We start from the raw sequence: 11,431 nt of genomic DNA, 5'->3' as shown, positions 1-11,431 counted from the left end.
GAGTTCCTAGAAATCTCAGGAGAAGGTCATGCCCACATAGAGACCTCATTGGTGATATCTTGATTGACAGGCCAGACTCCACTCCTTCACTCATAGTCCTCTCAAATTGACACCAGATTACATAACCACCGACCCTGAAGAGGACAAGAAACAGTGCTCTTGTGGAACAGACATAGTTTTGCCAGTGCCCTGGATTCATAGATTTCAGCTGTTTAAAGCCACATTCTTTAGATGAGTTTGTTGAGACATCCCTAGGAAACGGTGGCATTATTTTATAAGGGCCATGGGATCCACTAGAGGCCAAAGCCCATCCAATCATGAGCTGTTGGAAAGAACTTTGCAAAAGAGCGAATGGAAGAAATGACTATCTAATTGTAGACAGAAAATGAAAACAAAGGCAGACCCAACGCTTCTGCTCCTAAGATGATGTAATCTTCTAATCTGGTCTCCCAAACAACTAGGTAGAGACCCTGGCTAGCATCCAGGAACCATATGTCACCCCCTCTATATGTACATCTTGAGAGCAAGGCAGAGCGTTCTACTCTCATAAAGAGTTATAGTCTCAGAACTTAAAGGGACAGTTCTAGCCTGTCCTACAGGGTTGCTATGAGTCCGAATCAGCTCCATGGCAGTCAGTTTCATTATGCAAATCTATTTTTTATTTAGCAATCATTTTTTTATTTATTCAACAAATAGTATTAAATATATATATATTAGGTTTTTAAAAAAATCATTTTATTGGGGCTCATACATCTCTTATCACAATGCATACATACATCAATTGTGCACAGCACACTTGTACATTTGTTGCCTTCATCATTCTCAAAATTCGCTTTCCGCTTGGGATCCTGGAATCAGCTCCTCATTATCCTTTTTCCTCTCCCCCTCCCTCCCCACTTCCCCCTCCCTCATGAACCCTTAATAATTTATAAATTATTATTTTATTTTATCTTACACTGCCCGGCATCTCCCTTCACTCACTTCTCTACTGCCCATCCCCCAGAGAGGTTATATGTAGATCCCTGTGATCGAATCCCCCTTTCTACTCCCCCACCCCTTCCCTCCTAGTATCACCAGTCTCACCGCTGGTCCTGAGGGGCTCATCTGTCCTAAATTCCCTGTGTTTCCAGTTCCCATCTGTACTGCTGTGCATCCTGTGGTCTAACCAGGTTTGCAAGGTAGTATTGGGATCATGATAGTTGGGTGGAGGAAGTGTTTAAGAACTAGAGGAAGGTTGTGAGTTTCATTATTGCTACACTGAACCCTGAGTGACCATCTCCTTCCCACTACCGCTCTGCAAGGGATGTCCAGTTTTCTACAGATGGGCATTGTGCCCCATCATGCATTCCCTTCATTCCCAATGATACGATTCCTCCCCCCCCCTCTTTGGTGCTTGAAACCGGGTGCCCTCGGCCCCTTATGATCACACATGTTGGTGTGCTGCTTCTATGTGGGCTTTGTTGCTTCTGGGTTAGATGGCTGCTTGTTTACTTTCAAGCCTTTAAGTCCAGATGCTATAGCTCTCGATAGCCGGGCACCATCAGCCATCTTCACCACACTTACTTATGCACACATTCATCTTCAGTGTTTATGTGGGACTTTGTTGCTTCTGAGCTAGATGGCCACTAGTTTGCCTTCAAGCCTTTAAGATCCAAGATGCTATATCTTTTGATAGCTGGGCACCATCAGCTTTCTTCACCACGTTTGCTTATGCACACGTCTGTCTTCAGCGATCATGTCGGGAGGGTGGGTATCATGAAATGACCATTTAGCTAAGCAAGGTGCTCTTGTATTAAGGGAATGTGCACAAGGAGGCCCAATATCCACCTGTTACCCTACTACTAAACCTATAAATATAAGCACACAGGTCTATTTCCCCCCATAATCATAAATATTTACGTGTGTACATGTCTGTATTTAGGCTTCTATGTATGCCCTTTGCCTCCTACTCCTTTCCTCTATTTCCCTATGCTTTCCTCCTGTCCCACTACCATGTTCAGCCTTCATTCTCCTTTCAGTACTTCCTCTCAATTACCTTGCCCTTGGCCACTCCCTACCAGTCCTCCCATCCTCTCCCTGCCACTGGTTTTGAATCACTCGTTGTCCCCTATCCCTGGGCTGGCCAACACCTCCTCCCTTCCCCTACCTCCCTCACACTCATGGCCCTCCGGGACCATTGGTCCCATTCTTTTCTTCTCACATTGCTTGTCCACATGTAAATCTTAAAAACCACTTTGGCAGAGAAGACCTCACCTCCGCTGGGGTCATCTTTTCAAGATGTGGGGAGGAGACAACCATTCGATGATAGTCACCCCATACCAGAGTGATGATTGAACCTTACTAGAATTTTAAGTCAAGCTGGCAGGAGGGGGACATGCATGTCTCAGAGAAGGCTGTTAAATTTTTCTTGGCAAGGAAACTGGGAAATTCAACCTCCCATCGGGAAAAATTCCTTAACGCTGCTTAAAGAAAACTCAAGGGGAGAATATGCCTGGTATTCTGCTCTTCATTGGACTCTCTTGACCTAGTTTCTCTTTAGGCCTGGATGACCCAGGGCCTGTGATACTGGGACCTTAGACTCTGTTATTTTAAGGCACACAGCATCCTTCATAACCTACATGAGAAGAACTAGATGTGGAAACCTCACTAAGTGCACTGGGTTGTAACTCAGCTGTAGCCCTTGGACTAAAGGCTGAAGCACCTGGTGTGAGAAGAAGCTGATGCCTGCTATCCAAAGGGTGTAGAATTGGTGGTCTTTGAACTTTGGTTCAGATCTCTTGCCTTGAGAGTGCCCAATAAATGGTGGCCTGGAATTAGCGTATTCTTACTATTTTAATGCCCACCTTGCTTTATTTTGGCACGTATTAATCTTGTAGGTGTGGTTTTGCCATTGTGAATGAATACTATGGAAAGTTTTGCCCTAAAAATATGGAGAAGTAATATGTTATAATCACATAGGATTAAATTAAATTTTAAAATTAAAAGGAATCAGGAAAACTAAACTGGAATACAATATAAATGTATTCATTGTGGCATAGGTAGTATTTGGGCATCAGTAAATCACATAAAACTGAAACCAAATAATAGCAGTTTATGGTAAATACCTCATTGTGACACTGTAGCACAAGGTAGAACCATCCCTGTGGGTTTCCAAGACTGTAAATCTCAACTTTCTCTTTGGAACAGCTGGTGGTTTTGAACTGCTGATGTTCTGGTTAGTAGCCCAACACAGAATCTATTCATTTGATGGTAGTGAGTGTGCTTTGGTTTGGATATGGTTTAATTAAAAACCATAAAGATGCACGACGGTATTATAAAAGATATGAACATACAGGACAGCACTGGGTCAAAATGATTAGTATTTAACAAAATTCAAAATCAAGCAAAATAGCTAAATCAATTAGAGAACTCATAGAAATCAAATGATCTTTTTAAAAAGATTGACTCCTAATTTGTAGTCCAGTTTCCCTAATGGTTACGCCTCAGTTAAAAATAATAGAGCAATAACATGAAGGTTGAATATTCTGAAAGTGTCCAGTTATTAACAAAAAATAAGTATAATAAGTAGCAATAGAGTTTTGGAGGTTTCTGTGACAAAACTTCTGACTAAGACATTAATTTTATTAATAAAATACAAGAAATTATAATGAACAAAGGTTATGTTGAATATCTGAGGAAAACTATTAACTTGGGTTTTGACTTACATAAATGGATCATTTGGGAAATCTCACATAAAGCTTCCAGAAGACTAGAAGATATTATGAAACAGAGAAAATGCCAGAAGCAAATAGATCACCTGTATTTTCTCAGGGAGGAATTATGTTCTCTTGGAACAGATCATGTTCTAAATGTCTGTCATTTTTAGACAGAATTTACCCCCTGGTTGTTAACAACCCTTTGGAGACCTGTAAAATGGACTAAAAGTAATTCTTTTTACTATGCTAGTTCAAGTAGTGTTCACATTTCTAGATTCCCTCTTGCTACTTTTAATTTATTTTATTGATATGTAGTATGTGTATCAGTAGCCAGTGTGTTTTTATTTGCAAACAATTTCTTTGTATCACATTATAATGTTTTATCATAATTTCATAATTTCTTCTACTTTTGGGGGTATCTTCTTTCACTCTGGATTTCTTATGAGACATTTGCATTCGATGTGATTTAAGTATATATGTAAAACATGCAAAATTTTTCTATATTTAATGTAAGATTAATTGTTTGATTAGTAACACTTTACCACCATTTTAATTACTATTTTATCACCTCTGTTTGTTTGATGATCACTGTTTTATCTTTCCCATTCTTAAATTGTGATCAATGAGATCTTTTATTTTCTTGGATACAGTATAAGTGCTAGGGACCCTGGTAGTGCAATGGTCACTTGCCTGGCTGCTAACTGCAAGGTTGGTGGTTCACTACCCAAAGGCGATGTGGGAATAAAAAGTCTGGTGGTCTGCTTCCATAAAAATTCCAGCCAAGAGAACTTGGGACAACTTTTCATTGTCATCACAGTTGCTAAGAGTCAGAATCAACTCATTGGCCCTCATGAAAAAAATGAGTGGATTCTTCATATTAGCTTTTGTGTTTTATCTTTATTTTGTTACCATTTTATTCATCCACTCAACTGTTCATTTGAAAGCATATCATTGAACATATTCTGAGTTCTGCATGCCCCAAACTATGCTAAATGTTGGAAGATCAGTAGTGTTTGAAGTTGACAGAAATTTTGCCCTGGTACAGCTTACATTTTACTTGGTAGATAGAAAATAAAGAAACCAATTCAAAATAGAGTAGATTTTCTGGAGAGTGTGAATGGCTTGTATGCTTACTTAGCAGAGCACTTTTAAAAATAGTCTGTTTCAAACCTCTCTTCCAAGATGTAATTTAAAATTCTCATGTGCCATTTTTGTCTCAGTTATTGAAATCTTTTATCCAGGTTGATTTTTTTTTAATGTGGATAAGGAAACAGAACTCAAACTAGACAAGTTTCCCAACAAAATCAAAATGAAGAAAAATATAATTTCTCTATAGGCAAAACTTATAAACAAGTGATGGGAAAAGAATGAATATTTGCAACATCATAGACGAATGACTTTTTTGACTCTGTATATGACTTCTACTAAAAGCACAAAAGAAACCCATAACCACATAATAAATATCTGTGGGCAGATGGTTCGCCAAGAAGAAATATATATATTTTCTTTAAAGATGTGAAAAGAATCTTTCATTTTTTTCTATAAAAAGATTCGATAAGAAAAATGTTGAATGGTGCTGGAAGCATCAAAAAAAGATGGAATAAAAACCCACAGTCACTGTACCAAAAAGAACTCGCTGACAAGCCAGCATTTCCGGAGGCAGCATCTAAGCGTGGATCAAGAGGCGACCAGAACAGGGGGGAAACGGAATGGTTTAAAATCAGGAAATGTTGCATCAGGGTTGTATCCTCTCACCATACTTGTTCGGTCTGCATGCTGAGGCAATCATCAGAGAAGCTGGATTCTATGAGGAAGAATGACATGAGGATTGGAGGAAGGCTAATTAACAACCTGCAGTATGCAGAGGAGGCAACCTTGCTTGCTGAAAGTGAGGAGGACTTGAAGCACGTGCTGATGGAGATGAAAGATTATAGTCTTCAGTAGCAATTACCACTCGATGTAAGGAAGACCAAACTCCTCACAACTGGACCAAAAGGTAATAGCATGATTAATGGAGACATGTTTGAAGTTGCCAAGGATTTTGTTTTACTTGGATCCACAATCAGTGCTCACAGAAGCAGCAGTTAAGGAATCAAAAGGCATATTGCAGTATGTAAATCTGCTGCACAAGCCCTCTTTAAAGTATTGAAGAGCAAGGATTTCACTTAGAGGACTAAGTTGCACCTGACTCAAACCATGCTATTTTCCATGGCCTCCTATTCATGTGAAAGTTTAGCACTGAATAAGTAAGACCGTAGAGGAACAGATGCATTTGACTTGTGATGCTGGAGAAGAATATTGAAAGTACCATGGACTGCTGAAAGGGCAAACAGATCTGTATTGGAAGGAGGACCAGAGTGCTCCTTAAAGGCAAGGATGACAAGACTTAAACTTACATGCTTTTGACACGCTGTCAGGAGAAACCAGTCCCTGGAGAAGACATCATGTTTGGTCAAGTGCAGGGGTTGACAAAAAAGAGGAACTTTTTTGGATGATGAGATGGATTGACACAGTGACTGCATCAATGAGCTCATGCATAGGAACAATTTTGAGGATCATGCAGTGTTTTCTTCTGTTGTGCATAGGGTTGCTGTGGGTTTGAACCAGTTCAATGGCACCTGACAACAGCAACAACAACAACATGTGAAAAGATGCTAAAGCTCACATAGTGTAAGAGGAATTTAAAATCTACAGTAAGATATCATCTGTTTTTTTTTTTTTTTTTTAGCTGCTGTGGAACCTTGAAAATATCCTTGATGGTGAAGCAATGGAGTAACAGACGGTCTGACATATTTAGCGAGTTTCTAATTTGGTATATCACTTTGCAGGCAGACTCAAAGGTGTCCCCCATGAATCTTTGTGAGCAATGCAGCTGTAGCATAATATCCTTCCATGTGGGAGGGACCTGTCACTTGCTTCTAGTCTATAGAAGGATGGTAGAACATATGTGATTCCGTATACTTGGTTACAACACTGAAGATTCACTGTTGTTCTTGCTGAGAGAAGCTGCCACTTGTTGGGTTTGATGAAAATGTGGCCATGATGTGCGCCCACACTGCAAATAGCTGAGGGTGGCTGTTAATGTTGAGAGCAGTCTTGGTCAGTGCACCGTTAATCACATGAATAAAACCGGACAGTATTACACTTCTTCAATTCACTGGAAAAGTATTGCATCATTAAGTATGAATTTGGCTGTAGGTTCTCAAAGTTATCAGCCAAAGTAGAATCCTTCCTACCTCCATGCCAGACTGGTGGTCATGTGTTACAGAATTAGAGTTAAACTACACCTTTGGGTTTTCTTGATTACATTTCTATTTTTGTTAAGTGTTTTATTAATGAGCTGGTTGGTTTTAATCATGAATGAGTATATACTTGTGCTAAATGTCCTTTTTATCTATAGAAACAAATGGCTTTTCTTCTTTATTAGTGTTTACTCTGGTGGTTGTTTTGATTGGATTTTGGATGTGAAAATAACCTTGGATTCCTTAAAATAACTCACGGTGTGTTGTTTTTTGGTTGCGTTAGGTGTGTTGGCATATTTCCCATGACATTTTTATCTTTCATTATATCTTCATCGTATATTAATAGTATATTTCTATAGAGGAGCCTGGTGATGTAATGGTTAGGTTTGGGGGCTAGCCACAAAGTCAGCATTTCAAAACTACCAGATGCTCCATGGGAGAAACATTAGGCGCCTCCTCCTGTAACGAGTCAGTCTCAGAGACCCACAGAAGCTGTTCTGCGCTGACCTATACGGTTGCTATGAGTTGGAATCAGCTCAACAACAATGAGGTTGATTTTGTGGTTTCAATAGGACTTGTTAAGTGAATTGGGAAGTAGTCTTTCTGTTTTCTAGGAAAAATTGCCTAAAATTGGCTTTATTGATTCTTTGAACATTTCAACAAAACACTATTAAAACAACATGAATCCAGAGTTTAATTTGTAGGGAAAAAATTTAAAACAGTTTCAGATTAAAACATATGTACAGGGATATTTTGCTATTAGTCTTACTTTTGAGAAGTCCTGGTTTTCAGACGGTTGAAAAATCTGAGGTTCAAGCCCAGCATCTCCTCCACAGGAGAAAAATGAGGCTACCTGTTCCCATGAAGGTTTACACCCTTGGAAACTGTACAAAGAGAAGCTGTACAGAATCAGAAAGGACTCAATGACACTGGGTATCTATTGTTATGACTTGTGTATCTATTTTTGTAAACTGTGATTGTCCACTTGCTGTTCCTTTTTTGTCGTGAATTTGTTATAACACCCTCATAGTGGCCTTTCCATGTCTGTAGTCGATAGTGAAAACCCCCATTCATTTCTCACATTTACGATGTGTGTCCTCTTTGTCTATTTTCCTTGATTACACCAGTGAGGACTTCTATTTACTGTGTAAATCAGTGTTTCCTGGTAGTGTCCTTTGAGAAGTGCCCCAACATGGGGACTGCCAAAGCGGGCAGTTACCCTTTATCCTGGACTATGACCTATTGCGGTTTTTTAATAGCCAGGGTATTTCTTTTTTACCTGAAAAATTTGTGAACTTATAGGGTAGATTATTATAAAAAATGCTTAATATTTTTAATTTATTTTATTTTTTGTCTATAGGTAACTTCTGATTTTATTATTATTTTCTTCCACCTAATTTAGGTTTATTTGCCCCTTCCTGTTTCCCCCTGCTTAATTGTGAAGACAGAACTTCTGGTCAATTACTCTGGTCCTTTTTGTTTTTTAACATAAACATTCAAATTCATTAATTCAACAATAATTTTGGTTTGAGTTGGATACAACACTTTTCAACAGATTATATTGGCAGTTTTTCATGTTGCAGTATTTCAATCCCTCCGCTTAATATTTCTACTCTGACCACTGAGAAGTAATAAGTGTATTTCTAATTGATAAATATTCTATGTGTTTCTCATGATAATAAATATTTTATTCTGAGAAAATACTCAGTTTAGTTTCAATAATAAAAACTAGTAATAAGTTTCTAAATAAATGCTTTTTGTCAAGCTTTTCTGGAATTAACAAACAATTTGTGTAGAATAGCTGAACAATATGAAAAGATCAATTTCTTGACTGGTTGATTTTTTTTCTTCATGTATTTTGAGCCTGGTGGCTCTGTGAGCTAGATGCTGGGCTGTTTACCACAAGGTCAGTAGTTCAAACCTACCAGCCTCTACTAGGCAGATTATGAGGCTGTGTTTTTCCATAAAGTTTTACAATCTTGCCAATCATATAGAGGATCACTATGGTTTAGAATCAACTCAATTGCAGTGGTTTGTTTTGGCTTTTTTTGTTTAGCCATGCATTTTCAAGCAGTTTGTTTTAATAGAAACACATTTCGATTGTTAGGTAATTCTGATGAATTCACCATTTCATCAATAACCAGTCCTTTTATTCCCTGGCAATATGCTTTTTATAGTAGTTTATTTCACCTGTAATTAATCTAGCTCATTATGATTATATGGCACATACTTTCTTAAATCTATTTATTTTTAACCTGCCAATTCTTTAAATTTAAATGGTAACTCTCTTAGTGAGTGGATAGAAGTTCCAGTGTAGCACAGAGGCATACACATTCAACTGTCTGAAAGGCTGGCAGTTGAAACCCATTTAAAAACACTTCGAAGCAAGGCTATTGATCTGTTTCTGAAAGGTCAAAACTTTGAAAACCCTGAGAAAACAGTCTTACTTTGCATACTTGGGGGTGACGATAAGTGAGACTTGACTCAACATAAATTAACATTAAGTTAATATAGATTTGGGTATTGCATTTTTATGCACTCTGAAAATCTTTGCTTTATTAGTTCAATTATTACTAATTATGGACAAAAATTAAACCATAATAGTATAGTGGGTTATAAGCTGGCCTGTTAACCCCAAGGCCAATGTTCAACCCTTCAAGCCCTCTGTAGGATAAAGATGAAGCTTTCTGATTCTGTGAAGATTCTCTAAGGGTCTCAGAAACCTATGTGAGGTCAATATGGTTTGGAATCAACCAGAGGACCCTAGGCTTGGCATTTAGGATTTTTAGAATTGATTTATTTCATTATTTGTTTTCTGCTTTTACACTTTTATTAATTTTTTCCTCCGATTCTTCCTGCTTACAGCTGGAATTCACATCCATTTTCTGCAAGAGATCGAAAGGCAAATAAGCCAGCGGGCACCAGCCATGCTGGCCCCATCAAGAAACAAAAGCTAGGAGCAAAGTATATCCCTGCAAACAAAGGCCCCTGCCCTGAGCACATGCAGGAACTAGGTAGGTAGCGTGGATGCCAAGACACATGGAGATTTTGTAGGACCACAGGCACCGCTGATGTGACACAGACCTTCCTCCAACTCCTTCCAAGAGAGAAACTCACTGCCTACAACCCTGCCCTATATTTCTGTGTCCTACCACTTGCAATAGGAGACAATAAACGTTTGTTTTCATAAATAAATACATAAATATATTAAAGCTAAAATTCATTTTCATTTTATTTTAATTTACTTATTTATTTTTACCTGTGCTTCCTTGAATCATCATTTAAGTTCTGGCTTTCATAATGAAAGCACATATATCTAACAATTGAAAATATACTTAAAGCTTATATGAGGGGCACCCCACCCAAAACTGCATTGAGCTGGGGGGAGGGGCTGGGGGGAGGCTTTGTAGTATGCATTTTTCCCACTAGGGGAACATCAACCAACTTCCTCTGAGTTAGTGCCCCAGTGGCTTCTCTTAGGAAGGTTCTCTCTGGTCACAGTGAATTTTTCCCTCAAAGTAGTTTTGCTTGAACCTCATATTTTTGTGATGGCCGATTTAAGAGAACAGTTTGTGCCTGTGAAATTTTGTTTCCTGTTCTGGAAAATGCTGCAGAAACTGTTGTGATGGTGAACACAGCTTACAAGGACAGCACTATGGGAAAAACTGAAGTGTACAAGTGGTTTTCACACTTCAAAAAAAGGTGAAATGTCAATTGATGTCAAACCTCGTTCTGGACATCCATCAACTTCTTAAATGGACAAAAATGTTGACTTATGGTGCATTTGAAGTTCATTCCACCAGGTCAGACTGTTAATCAAGCGTTCTTTTTAGAGGTTCTGAAAACAGTGCAAAATATTGTGTGACAGAAAAGGCCTGATTTGAGGCAGATGAAGGACTGGCTTTGCCACCACGACAATGCATTTGCTCATGCAGCCATCTCAGTGTGCCTGTTTTGGAAAAAAAACCCAGCATGCCTCTCTTGTCCCACACACTTTACTCACCTGACTTTGCTCCATGTGACTTGAAGAGGGACAGGAAAGGATGGCAATTTGACAAGGTAGAAGAGGTGAAGAAAAAATCGAGAGGGGTGCTGTCAACCATCCAAAGAGATGAGTTTGTAAAATGTTTCCAAGAATGTAATCGCAGATTTGACAAATGTGTTAAGTGCAATGTAGAGTACTTTGAGGGTGATAACTTTGCTTTGTGGAAAAAAAAATACATAGCTTTGGAAAAATATGTTTATTTTGGGGGGTGCCTTTTCATATATTACCATTTATGTAGAAATATAAATGATTTTCTTTTACCCTTGATTTTATGTGGATAGCTGTAATTACATAATATTATATACTTTATAGATTCAGTAAGACAATGTTATCTCTCTTTAACTAGTCCACTGTGTTTTCAAAATTTGAATAGATAAACAGTCTTTTTAGTTATGCAGTTATTTTGCCTTTTTGAACATTATTTAATAGAATGCATTTGCATTTTTTTT

Source organism: Echinops telfairi, unplaced genomic scaffold (assembly GCF_000313985.2).
Source record: "Echinops telfairi isolate 266 unplaced genomic scaffold, ASM31398v2 ScPeMD7_7469;HRSCAF=8507_1, whole genome shotgun sequence".
NCBI lineage: Eukaryota > Metazoa > Chordata > Mammalia > Afrosoricida > Tenrecidae > Echinops > Echinops telfairi.
This window is presented reverse-complemented; position numbering follows the sequence as displayed.